Here is a 14063-nt window from a genome sequence, read left to right as displayed (position 1 = left end):
GGGCTCAGGCAATGGGAGACTTCTCTTGCCCCTCCATCTAAGTGCTGGGGTAGCTAGAGTGCTCTGGATGATGGAAAATTAAATTACAGAAACGAGTAAAATTTGTAAAATTTGTAAAATTTTAAAAATTTGTAAAACGAGTAAAATTTGTCTTCAAAGTAGAAGTCATTTAATTTCCATGTAACCAGAGGTCCTTTTCTGTCTCGATCATTATGGTATCTTGGTACCTAGCACAGCACTAAGCATCTGCTGAAGAAGCATTTAATGAAAACAATGAATGAACAAGTGAATGTATTCATGCAAAGACACAGAAGACTTGTTGCAAAATACTCAATAGAGTTTGTCACAGGTTGGATTCTCCAGAATGCAAACTCTGAGATGGAGTTTAGTATGGGGATTCTTATTAGGGGGGAGGCCTTGGAAAGAACTACCAGGGAAGAAAAGTGAGGAAAATAGAAGTCTACTTAAATAGAAGGTGAGGTGTGATATAGCCCAATGGCAGCTCAGACTGCCCTACATGGTCTTCTAGGCTAAGGATGGCCCTTCAAAATCACCCCAAGTTGAGTTGAGATGGACAAACCTTTACTGATCAGTCCTCAAGTGTGAGCTAACTGAGGAAAGGGCATGACTTCAAATGAGCTACAATCTGCAAGTGAATCAGACCTTGAAGGGGCTTCGCTGAAGGTTATCTGCCAAGAACATTCCTGGAATCCAGGAAGAACAGCCTTTCAATGAAGCAGAAACTGCATAGTAAGTATAGTATTAAACATTTTGGATCAAAAATGTCTGTCCCCCAAAGGTGCATGAGCTAAAGGCTTGGTCGCCAGCCTGTGGCACTATTAGGAGGTGGTAGAATTTTTAGGAGATGGGACCTGGTATAAGGAAGTTAGGTAATTGGGGGTGTACCTTTGAAGAAAATATTGGGACCCCGACACTTTTTTCTCTCCTTTTTGTTTCCTGATTGCCATAAGGTCACCAGCTTTGCACCACTACACATCCCCACCAAAATGTTGTGCTTTACCACAGGCGGAAAAGCAATGGAGCAAGCTGGTAAAGACTAAAAGCTCTGAAACAGTTACCCGAAATAAATCCTAACTCCTTTAAGAGGATTTATCTCAGGTATTTGTTGTAGTGATGGGAAGCTGGCAACAAAGAAAACCGGTACCTGGAGTGGGGCCAGTGGCAAGAGTGACATAGTTCAGAAAGCTTCGGAATTTGTTTATAGAAGGAATTTGGAAAAGTTTGGGGAAGCAAGCTAACAAGAAGCCTAGAATGCTATAAATGGGGCCTTAACTGGTGAATCCAGGGGGGCTCAGGAAATGCAGATTGTAAATGATGATAAGGTTTCAGATGGAAATAAGGACTTTCCGACTGGATTAGAGGTCACACATTTGCATCCAGGAAAATTAAACAAACAAACAAACAACATCTATGGTTTTGTCCAGGCCCTGAGACTTCGTGGAAAGCTGAGTTTAAAAATGATGGACTAGTTATCTGGCAGGAAATTTCAAGGTAGCACAGCATTTGGGCTGTGGCATGATATTACTAGATGCTTTCAGTTAAATTTACAGGGAAAATCAGGAGCAAAACTCAGAGGGAGAAGATTTTAAAACCTTGCAGCTCAGTCAGCAAAGAAGCACCCTTAAAGTTCTGTCCAAGGGAGGTGCAGATGTTAAAGAGATTAGTGCCATTAAAATCAAACTGTGCTTTGTACAGGGGCAGGAAAGATGCCTTGAGGGATTCTCAGGAATCACCAATCCACCCATCAGAGGCTCAGAGGTGTAAAGGTGTAAACTCCTTTCTAAGATTATCCTTTGAGAAGAGTACACCAGGGCACCCTGCATACACTGGACCACCTAGGGAATTATTTCCATGGGATTTGTTTCCCATGTTCAGCAATCAAGGCACTCAGAGGCTGCTGTACCAATAGTCTTAGCAAGTTCCTGCATAGTCAGCAGACCTTGGCATTTTCTACTTTTACAGGCATACAGAATATAAAAGTTACGAGGTTACAGAGATCTCCATCAAGATTTCAAAGAAAAATCTAGAAGGCCAGGGAGTTATGTGGAAGAGTCAGAGTCCTTGCAAGCAGCCCCTGAAGGGAAATGCATTAGGTGGTGAGAATAGAGCTGTAATTGCAGCGGAGACCCCAGGAAGGAAGAGACGCAGGAAATGTGCACCTGGCAAGAGAAACTGCAGGGAGGGACCTGAGCAAGTCCGAAAAAGTAGCCGTGTAGGTTGTAACTAGCATGCCCACTCGGGTAGGGGCTCTTCAACCCTGTGGAACTCACACCATGGTACGTCATTTTAATTTAGCTGTTTTGAAAATATCAAGACCTAAAAGAAACAGTAGATACCAAATAGGTAGAATTCCTTCTAAACTGAACATTAAATATATTAGTCAGATTTTCATTGCTTCAACAAATAACTGAGATAAATCGACTTAAAGCAGCAAAGATTTATTTTAACACGTGGTTTCAGAGTTTCAATTCGATGGTCAGCTAGTTCCATTGCTTTTGGGTCTGTGGAGATGTGGTGCATATCTGTGGTCCTACATCATGCACCCTAGATGTAGGACAGAGAGCTATAAAACTTAAAGTATTTTTTCTGTTGTGTTTTGGTTATACTTTGGTCCTATGCCTCCTTTCTCTCTCTATGCCTCTGTTTTAGAATAAGAACATTTACCATGTGCCATTCTACCTTGATAATATTTGAGTTTCTTTTTATCTTAGGTGTTCACATGTCAGGGTTTGCCTTGAGTCTCAGAAGAGGCTTTAGACTTGGACATTTGAGCAATGCTAGAACACTTAAGACTCCAGGGATGCTTAAAACTGGACTGAATGTGTTTTGCATTGTGAAATGGACATGAGTCTTTGGAGACCAGGGTGAAGGGTTAAGATTTGGATTTTAAATCTCCCCCAGAGGCCACGTGTTGGTTGTTAGCCTGTGGTGCTATTGGACTATAGATGGCACAACTTTTAGGAGGTGGGGCCCAATGGAATTTAGGTCTCAGGGGTTACCTCTTGGAGAAAATATTGGGACATCCGTCCCTCCTCTCTCACTCGTTGCTCCCAGGTCACATGATGTGAGCAACTTTGCCCTGCCACATGCTCCCCACCACACCTCCACAGGCAATGGAAGGGTACCCACTGACAATGGAATGGAACCTCTGAAACCATGTGTCAAAATAAATCTTTCCTACTTTACGTCGATTCATCTCAATCATTGTTACAGCAATAACCAATACATTCAATGTTTAGTTTAAAAGCAATTCTACCTATTTGGTATTTATTGGGTTTTTTTTTTTTAGGTCTTGATACTTTCAAAAAAGCTAAAATAAAATGAAGCAATCTCTGCCTTAATGTGGGATGGTTGTTCTGTGGTTTGATAAAAAACAATGCTGTTATTGGTCTTATGTGGGAAAAAAACAAAATGAGAATCCTGTCTTTATCATGTATCCCTGAGCAGGATGACTCCTTTTCCTAGGCTCTGCTTAACTTTTTTACACCTCAGTTTATTCTCGCATGGGATGGATCCTTCACAACTCGAGTGATCAGAGTAGATAATTCACAGGGAAGCTATGTGCAAACTTTAAAAGGCTGTATCTTTAAAAGACAGCTAGCACTGTAAGTCCCAGGCCCTGAGCTTACTGTGCCTAATGGGGAAGGCAGCACTGGCGCTTTGGCAGACACTAGCCTAATGATTACTGTTCCAAGTCCATTTTCAAAAGGAAAACATTAGCACTATGTCTGCCAAAATTCTCAGCAGCAAAAGACCAGGTAGATGGAGACAATATCTCATCCTTCTGAAAGTCTATTCACCAAATGTGCATAGGTGCCCCACACACCACAATAGACGGCATAAGATTCTCTCTAAAGGATCCTGCAGACTTGAAGATAAATGAATGGCAATGTATCAACAGAAGAACATCAGTACTGACTTCTCAATTAGTCACAGTAAGTACAATGCCTGAGGCCCACAATAATTTTAGATGGTTGACAGAAAAGTTTTAATTTCTTTTATAATGAGAAAAAAAAATAACCTTTTAGGGTAGAAGATTATATTTATCTTTATACCAACATGACCATAAAACAAAAATTTCCATTTGTTTTGTGGAGAAAGTGGCTCATACAGGTAAAGATGCCCAAGTCCCATGAGAATTACAGTAAGCCCCTGAGGAACTACAACCTCTGCAAATAAGGGGAAGAAGTGACCTCGTGGGGTCTGGGAACCCCAGTGGAATGAGAGGGTCCTTCTCTGCATACCCAGACAAATCAGGACAGGGAAGAAAAATGTGAGAAAGTCAAGGTATGAAGCATTAGAACATGTTAGGGACCACTGACAATAAGGTGACTGAAGAGCCAAGTGGGAAGATGGATGGGGGCTTCCAGGGATGAGAGGAAGTGGGTGTGGGATCATGTCCATCTTAAAAGCTGGGCAAAGGACTTTGTTCTATATCCTCAAAGAACTACAACCTTCTGAAGCTTGTGTCTCAGAATGAAGCAACTGGATACGGCCTAGATTAGCAAAATCATGCTGTGGCTCAGTGGAGAAAGACTGGGGATCTGGATATGCTCCCAAGACCTGGAGCACCAGCCAGCCTAGCCAGTCCTGAGTGAACACAGGCTGCTTCTGCCTTCTTATCAGGACTGCTGAGCAGGTACCTGCTCAAACTCCCAATGGAAATGAAAACACACACACCACAAAGACTTTTTATCACTTCAAATGATTTGGGGGTGATAGATAGCAATGTTATGGGGTCCTGGAGATTCTGAAAACAGGTGAGAAGTGTTAAGAGCTCAGAAATAGTATTTATTATGAACAGCAAAATACTTCAGGAACTTTCCTAGATATTTAGGAGATACCTACTCACTAGCACTTGTAAGTATGCAGGCAAAAAAAAAAAAAATTTAATTATTTTCCTTTAAAATAAAAAAAAAAAAAGTATAAGAATTGTTGCTCTGGCAACCTAACAGAATTTGGAATGGTGTTTAGATAACTAAAATTCAGAGCCTATCTAAAAGATGAACTCGCTGGCCCCTCTACAATTTTTCTAAAGCTTCCAAATAGAGGTATCTGCCAGGTGTCTGGCGGCAACCTTCTGGATCCTCAGCAGATGCAATAAATTGGTGGCAGATTTTAGTATGGCTTGTTACTTCTCCATCCTAGCTTTCTCATCTCGCAAAGCCTTGAGTTCTGAATTCCCCAAAGGCCAGAGGGCAATTTGGGTTAGTAGCCTCCAAATAAAATGGTGATTCTGTGTCTCAGGAATCATGTGTAGCCAGGGAGTACTGATGGGCAGTGGCCTGATTTCTTCCTAAAACACTCTGGAATCAGCTGGATAGATGCAACTTAAGGAAACAGAAAGCGGTCAGAGAATGCCTCCAACTGGTTTATGAATTTCTTGAGAATAGGAACTGCCCTGGTAAACAGCGCAGTAAACAGTGTACTTGGTACAGAGTAAACAGACAATAGATGTGTGTTGACATGCAAATGAATTAATGAATGGCTAGGAAGTCCTTTCATGGAAATTCCATCCCACCATGCTCAGGGGCAATTGCCTTTTTAGCTGAGACATGTCTATCTGTCACCTTGAAGATCCTGGGGAGCTACCTCGTGAAGTGTGCACATGTCTTGGCACAGAACATGCAAGAGTTCCAGGACAGCCTTCAGGAATTACTTGATGAGAGAATGAATGAATGAATACCTGAAAATAATCCTCCAGGACCCAGAGCACACCACTGTGAAATCCAACCACACCATCATACTAAGTTGCTTCCTGCCTGTCACAGTATTCAAAGTTCCTCTCACTTTGAGAACAAACTGTCCCTTGCCAGGTAATAGCCAGAGGAAGTGCACAGATAACTTGAGCCGTGCTCAGGAGCTTTGATCTTTAAAGGAGGGAATTCCACACCAGCCTTTGAGATGCCATGTGGACTTTGACAAGCAGAGAGAAGATATAATGTCATCTAAATGGCCAGTTGTTGGAAATGAGGTGATTAGATTTCAACGGGACTGTCTGTTTGATCCTGGACCTTTGGGCCCAGGATACAAGAGCAGAGAGTCTGTTACTCTGCCGAAACGCTGGTTCTTACTGAGCACTGGGGGAGACAAGGCACAATCCTTTCCTAAAAATCAAGTGACCCAAAGACAGCCTTCTGTCACCTTCATCCTTGGGGCTGGATCTGCTGGTCATGGCATCACAGGGAAACTGACACTGAGAGGAACGTGTTCTCAGTCACACATACATCTATCTCCCTAGGTGAACAGCAGGAAAGGAGGTTTGCTGGGGTCTCTGGGTAACTGACGTCCAAACTGCACCTTAGCTGGGATGAAATTCACAAACTCATTGCATAGAACAGAGCAAAATTATTTTTAAAAAATCAGAGACTCTTGATGAAGGGTTTGTATTGTTTTTGGAAAAATTTTTGCAAGTTGAAAATATTTGAAAAGCAAAAAGAAGAAACACAACCCTCAAGTCAAACCAAGTACCAGTCAAAAAATGGGGGAAACTGAGTTTTTTTTTTTGTTTGTTTGTTTGTTTGTTTGTTTTTCTTTTGAAAATCAAGGTGTAGGACAACGTGCAGAACAGTGTTTGTAGCTGGGGACCAACCATGTCCATGTCCAAAGGTGGAGGAAGTGGCTATGTGGATATATATGTGTATCTGTCTGGAAACTCTCTGAAAAGTCACAAAGGAAACCCAAAATAGTGTTTGTCTCCAGGGAAGAAAACCGTGAGACAAGGAATTAGAGGAGACGTCTCTGTAGGCATTTTTCATATTTTGAATTTTAAACTTTTAAATCTATTTAAACATCTTGTCTGTTTAAATAAAAATAAAAGTGAAAACAAATAAACATTTCCGGGGACACTCTACCTAGTTACCACAAAGGACAGCTCAGACACCTCTGTTTAGATCCCTCTGACAGGCCAAACTTCTTGATCTCCTCCTCCCAGTCAATTCCTATTCAGGCTCCTGTCAAAACCCAAAGGTGACCTCCTCGCTGAAGTCTCCTCTGCTTACTTCTAGCAGAATCAGTCCATTCTGTATTCTCACGATGGGAGGAGATGTTTAGAAGTGTCTCTGTACATGGCCATCTATCTGCCAGCCTGGCTCCATCACCAGAAACGAGGCCCTATAAAGACACAACTTTGGTTTCCCTGTTGTATTGATACAGATGCATCTCATTTATGACCCCCCAGGACCAAGTTCAAGGCCTAAAGTACAGATAGTTCTCAAGGGATGGTTGATGAGAGAACATATCTAGACACCTATTGTCCTTTCCTCATTATTTTCTCTAACTCAACAAATACACATTGAGCTTTACACGGCTGCCTAGAATCAGTTAGGTCTCCTTTAAAACTCAAGATTGAGGCCATACCAAAACAACTACAATAAGAATTGCTTTCCAACTACCTCCCAAGCATGCTGGTTAAGATTGAAAATCAAGGTGGAAATCATATTAATCAACAGGAGGCACTAGGGGACTGCACTTGAGAATGGAGACTCTGCTTCTACCCAGAGTTAATTATGTGGCCATCAGCAAGTGCTCTCAACTCTGAACTTCAGTGTCCTCATCTATAAAAGAGTCATGGCCACCTCATCTAGCAATCAAATTTTGGGTGACTTCTAACAAGACAGTAACTGTAAAGCATGAGGTCCTGTGCCTGGAATAGGGCTTTGCTCAATAGGAATCAGCTCTTATTCTCAATATTGGGAGGGATCTCTGTTGTTTGTCCATCATTCCTTAAAGAAAGCAAAATCAAAGAAGCACAACTTTGGCTGAGGTCTGTCCTTGCCTGATGATTTCAGGCAGGGGTAGGATATTCACTTTGCCTGGCACGTAAGAATTTCATGCAACTATTTATTAAATGTGGTAGTGACAGTTACATTACTCATTGAAACTCTGCAATGTATGGTCAGCAAGTGCACTGAGTGACTGTTTATGATTCCAGTGACACCAGCTACAGACAGATGACTTGGCCTCCTTCTCTACAGTGGCCTACATCCCAGATAGGAAAGGTATATTCGCAGACAGCTCCAGCGGGCATAGAGGCTTATGAAGCAGACTGCCAACAACTCAAGCTGTCAGGGGCAACGCAGAGCCTCATGGATTCACCAGCACAGGTGAGTTGCCCCCAAACAGCTTCTGGGCTGGACTTTTATGCAAATGAGAGATAACTGGGTGACCTGTGAGCAGGAGCCCCAGCTGATTATTACTCAGCAGGGTATCCATGTGTTTATGTTCTTCTTTTGCAAAGGGCACATCTCTTTTACTTCTCTAAGGCATTCATTTCTAAGCTCCAGTGTCCTACTAAAAATCCAGTAAGGTCGCAGTGCTTTGATCTGTCCTTTACTTACCCAGGTAATTCTCCCACTGTTCTGAGAAGGGACCTAAGTTAGACAAGTGTACCCGGAATGAAACTCACACTCAATTTGATTTTCCTTCAAGTCAGGCAGAAGGCTGATCCTGTGACCCAAGCTGCTTCCCCACGATTTGTTAAGTCCTTTCCTCTTTTTCCTTCCACAGATAGCCCGTGTTATATACAGTGCCACTTGAGTAGGGACTCCTTAGGACTTAGGGAAAGTGCCCTTTCATCCCTATGCCTACATCACAGGAACCTGATCAACAAATACTGGCATCCTGAACTCAACGGGGATCAAGAATGAGTCTTAAGAGCTAAAGTTGTTGATAAACACTGTTTTGTTATTCCAAGACCTTATTTTTAAATAAGATGATCATCATGAATAAGTCTTCTCTTCCCCCAGGACACCATATTCCTCTCCTTAAAACAAGAATCCCATTCCAAAGATGAAAGCATTGTTTCGTCTGAATCATGCAGGGTTTTTTGTTTGTTTGCTTCTCTTTTTAAGGATGACTTGTGACCAGCAGCTCTGGGTCACCATGCTTATTCCACAGGCATTGGAACATTTGACTTCCACTTCTTGGAATAAAAGTTAGGCACAGCTCTTCAAAATAGGATATTCTTAATTTCTAGTTGAAAAAAATAATCTAACAGATTTCCTAGAAGTGAAATTAAATTCAAGTACTTTCTATTTAACTTCTGACTGTTTCATTGCTACCTCATAATAATTGTCCCCATTATCTAGAAAAATAGGAAATGTCACTCTTCGCATCCTACTGAAGAATTCCAAGGGCTGGTGAAATGGAGAGACTCATTTGGCTTGGCAGAAATGAGATGATCATCATTCACGGCCATATCCAGGGGAGAGTCGAATTTTGTCTGCTGAACCAGGCTTCAAGAGCAAATGACCAAACAATATGCACACAGGAGAAAAGTGGGTCCTACAACTTCCAAATCGTGCTGGTGCATTTGCAGGGAGGGGTGAGTTTTGATTTCACAACAAATGTTTTCATTCATTGTTTTTTGTCCGAACAACTATTGACCAGAACATGGGAGAAAATGCTGGGTGCTCCCAAAGTTGAAACTGTCCCCCCAGACAGACCCTCATCAATATATGATCAATAGATGAGGACCTGGGAGATCTCCAAAGATCGAAGGGTTCAGTCACTGCTGATGCCCATTTCTTTAACAATAGCTTGTGTGGACTGTGGAATAAACCTCTGGCCTTATGTGGAAGAAATGATTTTGTCCATGATTTTGCAGATTTATTCAGGGAAAGGAAGACAAATGTCAAAAGACACAGGTCAAGGTAAAGTCAAACTCAATAGGAATTCCAGGAATAAAAATTATGGCCTATCACCATAGGCAACTTACCTTCTCTAAGACTGAGTTTTCTTATTTTTAGAATCTTGGATTTTAATAGTACCTACCACATGAGACTTTTGCAAAGTTTAAAGAGATGATGATTTTAGAGAAAGTCTGAGCCTGACATGGGTCAGCATGCAATATCTGTTAACTGATATTTTTATGACTGTTCCCTCCATGGTCGTGACTGTTCTCTCTCTTTCTTCATTTCCTGTCAAAAATATACTGTAGGTCTTTGATCACTTATAAATATCTTTTACATGCATACTTTGAGCCAGATACAATGCTTGCAACTAAGAGCATGGTGGTCCCCAAATAAATCCTGCCCTCAAGAACCTCAAGGTCTAGCTGGGAAAGCAGACAACTAAATAGACAATGGTCATCCAATCACAGAAAAGGGTATAATCCCTGGCTGGTAAAAGTATTGTCCACGAGCTGACCACAGCTCAGTCTTTGGGGATCAGAAATAACTCTTCAAAGAGAGTGAGGTGAGCTAAGGTATTAAATGAATAAGAATACTTTTAAAAAGGGAGTGGTTATAAGATTTGGGGGAAATGAAACTGTGTGCTGTGGGTAGATTCTAGGGAGCATATATGTTACAAAGTCTGCGTGTGGAGAGTGTGACTGAGAGGTGACTCTGGAAAGCATTCATGAGTCCTAGAAGCTTATTCAGGAGCTCGTATCTCTATCATTGAAAGGGATTAAGTGGGAGAATACTGTAATGTGTGGATTAGGGATAGCGTTCAGAATGTGTGTGGAAGATTCTCTTGTTGGAGCTGTTGAGAGAGAACTAACCCTTGAGGCAAAAATAAAATACCAACAAACAAAAACACCTGTTAAGTAGTAATTCCAGTAACATCTGAGAGAGGGGTTTTGGCTTGCATCTGGATGGTGGCAGGAGGAAAAGAGAAAAACAAATATTTCAGAGATAATTATGAGTTAACCAGTAGGAACGAATAGGAATACATTGCCACAGGAGGTGAGGAACCGGGAGGCAGAGAGGATTCCTCCTGTGTTCCCGACTGGGGTGAACTGTGATGATGTCCCCAATTGTGGGACCCAGGAAAAAGGGAAGGGCTAGGGTGGATATCATGACCTGTATTTGGCCTGGTGCTCAATGCATCATCTCTGGGCCATGTACATAAGAATGAGCCACAGATGTGTGGGTAGGTAGGTCTAGAACCCCCAAGTGTGGGTGTCATGGTGACAGTTAATTCTCAAATTTCTAGCCTGACATTTGGATGTCCTACGGAAATAGTTGCAACTACCACCTAAAAGATATAATGAAGGCAAACAGATTTGTAGAATTCTAAAACTTGAGAACTGTTAGACCCTAGATTCAATCACCCTGTGGTCCATAAAAGGGCTCATTAACCTAAGGGCACAGAGACCCTGTCAAGCAGACCTGAACCAGGGAGTTAAAATCAGGCCTGCTGGTTCCTGATCAAGGATCCTGGCTTTTGAGGTCTAGAAGGTTCAGCCTCCTAGCAATCTCTTTTCCTTGTGGAATATAAGCCACCTTGTTCCTATTTTAAGAATTCTTTTCAAAAGAAAGAAAAGGAAAAAATACAACATGGAAATCATCTCAATCAACATGTCTAGCTCAGTCTTTGCTAAAGAATCATGATACTCTGTAGTTTCTTTCTCTCTCTTCTCTATTTTCTATAGTAAAAAAATGTTATCATCCCTGTACTGACATATAATAGGTGTTCAATTAAGAGAATACTTTGAGTGACCTTGAATAATCCTATTCCTCAAAGTCTGAGAAAGTAGGGCTTACCCTCTCAGATTTCTACTTTGGATGTGATAAAGGTCCTAATCAAGCTAGGCTTGAGGAATGGACCCGGCAAGCATGATTTCCATCTCCAAATACATAAAAATACATGACTCTCTCAGTAATGTTAGTCCATCTTACCTTCTTCACCCATTGGATACTTGCTGCCAATTTCTATAACATACTCCACCCATCTGATTGGTCACTCAACAAATGACAACACGAATGAATGTCACAGAGCCACCAAGCCGAAAGCACAGTGATTTCTGCAAATAAAACAAAAAAGTGAAAGCATATTTAGTAACTTAGAGATGACATGGCTTGATCAGATGATCCACTACTTTACACCAGGGATACACATTTGCAGAAGACAGGCTTTTCTCTTGGAAAATAACAGATCAGACATGCAAAGAAAGATGTAATCCAATTATCATAACTGCAGGAAAATTTGTCATGGTTTTTGAAATACAAAGATGGTGTGATTAGTTATATGTGCATTTGGTACTTGGATCACAAATTGGTCAAGTGTTCACCATTAAAACGTGGTGAATTTCTCATGCATTTGCTTTAGCACCAACATTAAACCTGCATGTGAACATATGAAGTCTTGAAACAATTTCTAGTAGAAACTATATTCTGAGTTCAAGTCCGGTCTTCCTTTATAAAGTGGGAAGCATGGTTCTGGAGATGGCAGATCTTTGAGGAACAATAAGCTCAAGGACAAAGAGTCATATGGTGGTGGTGATAGGAGATGTCATCCCCATTCCAGGGAACCAGAGCACTGGACTGACGGCACTACAAATATTCATCCAAGTTATATTTTGCCTCACTACACAACACTCTGGGTTTTCTGTGCAGGGTTGTTCTGCCTGGATTCTGGTCTGATTCATCTTCACATCTACCAAAGTGTCTAACACATTCCCTAGCCAGAGCAGCTGTTCATATATTTGTTGAATGAATGAAAAGAAGTACATGGAGTATCTAAACAGCTGTTGTCTTTAAAAATGGGGGCACTCAACCAAGGAAGGTGTCAGCTAGCATAGCTTCTCTGAAAAGAAAATAAAGAAATACTTGAATGCCCTTCATCCCTAGAGTTTCTACCTTCCAGGACCAACTCAACCTGCATCGGGAGCTTGGACAACATTTTTCATTGATTTCATTTACTGTGCTTTATTTCTTTCCAAATCTACTTTTCCCTCCTCATCTTGCTTCCAACCAACATCTCCTCAACATTGTCCAAAATAACTAACACACGCCCTTCTTGTTGAAGGACTGTAGATGAATTGTAAATCTACTAAGATGTGTCTACAGCACCTTGTTTCTGATAACTGTGGCAAGAAGAACAATAAAAATTGTTTTCCGTGCTGTTTCCAAGATGTCAAGGACAGAGTAGCACTGAGATTATTTCCAGATGCACATGGAGTCATGGAGGAAAAGCACCTGGAGCCATTCACTCAACAACTGCTAACTGATGGTGAAGGGCCCTACTTGGCAATTATATTACTTGTATCTAGTCCTCAAAAATGTCACATGCCTAGAATCCCAGTGGTTGGGGAGGCTAAGCCAGGAGGATAGGAAATTCAAAGCTAGCCTCAGCAACTTAGCAAGGCCCTAAGAAAGTCAGTGAGACCCTGTCTCTAAATAAAATATTTTTTTTACAAAGGACTAGGAATGTGGCTTAGTGGTTAAGCACTCCTGGGTTCAATCCCCAGTATCAAAACAACCACACACACATCAGATAGAGCACTCATCTCCAGGATATATAAAAAACTTAACACCACAAAAACAAATAACCTAGTCAAAAAATGAGTAAGCAACTGAGCAGACACTTCACAGAAAAAGATATACAATTGATCAACAAATATAAGAAAAAAATATTCAACATCTCTAGTAATTAGAGAAATGAAAATCAAACTACTCTAAGATATCATCTTATTTCAGTTAGAATGGCAGTGATCAAGAATCCAAGCAACAGTAAGTGTTGGCTAGAAAGTGGGGAAAAAGGTACAGTCATATATTGCTGGGTGGGACTGCAAATTAGTACCATCACTCCGGAAAACAGTACGGAGATTCCTTAGAAAACTTGGAATGGAACCACCATATGATCCAGCTATCCCATTCCTTGGTCTATACCGCAAAGACTTAAAATCTGCATACTACAGTGATGCAGCCACAACAATGTTTATAGAAGCTCAATTTACAATGGTTAAGCTATGGAACCAACCTAGATGTCCTTCCATAGGTGAATGGATCAAGAAAAAGTGAACTATATACACAATGGAATATTATTCAGCCTTAAAGGAGAACAAAATTATGGCATTTGCAGGTAAATGGATGGAGTTGGAGAATATTATGCTAAGCAAAATAAGCCAATCCCAAGAAACCAAAGGCCAAATGTTTTCTCTTATATGTGGATACTGATCCATAATAGGGTGGGGGGAATGAATGGAGGAACTTTGGATTGGGCAGGGGGGAGTGAAGGGAGGGAAAGGGGTAGGGGGTGGGAAAGAAGGTGGAATGAGATTGACATCCTTACCCTAGGTACGTGTATGATCTCAC

The 14063-nt window shown here is 41.3% G+C and overlaps 1 protein-coding gene across 3 annotated transcripts in view; it reads right to left on the bottom strand.

Moving 5' to 3' along the window:
• The window catches only part of Cdh11 (cadherin 11), a 150072-nt gene that overhangs the window by 77611 nt on the left and 58398 nt on the right, over positions 1-14063 (bottom strand). For 2 of the 3 annotated variants that reach the window (XM_047529789.1, XM_047529790.1), the window contains exon 2: positions 11646-11770. The exons of the other annotated variant lie outside the window; for it this stretch is intronic. The gene's annotated coding sequence lies outside the window, so the exon portion shown is untranslated. The remainder of the gene's footprint in view (positions 1-11645; positions 11771-14063) is intronic. 3 annotated transcript variants of the gene reach the window in all.

Source organism: Sciurus carolinensis, chromosome 16 (genome assembly GCF_902686445.1).
Source record: "Sciurus carolinensis chromosome 16, mSciCar1.2, whole genome shotgun sequence".
Taxonomy (NCBI): domain Eukaryota; kingdom Metazoa; phylum Chordata; class Mammalia; order Rodentia; family Sciuridae; genus Sciurus; species Sciurus carolinensis.
The sequence above is the reverse complement of the archived record's forward strand: the minus strand, read 5'-3'. Positions and strand labels throughout refer to the sequence as shown.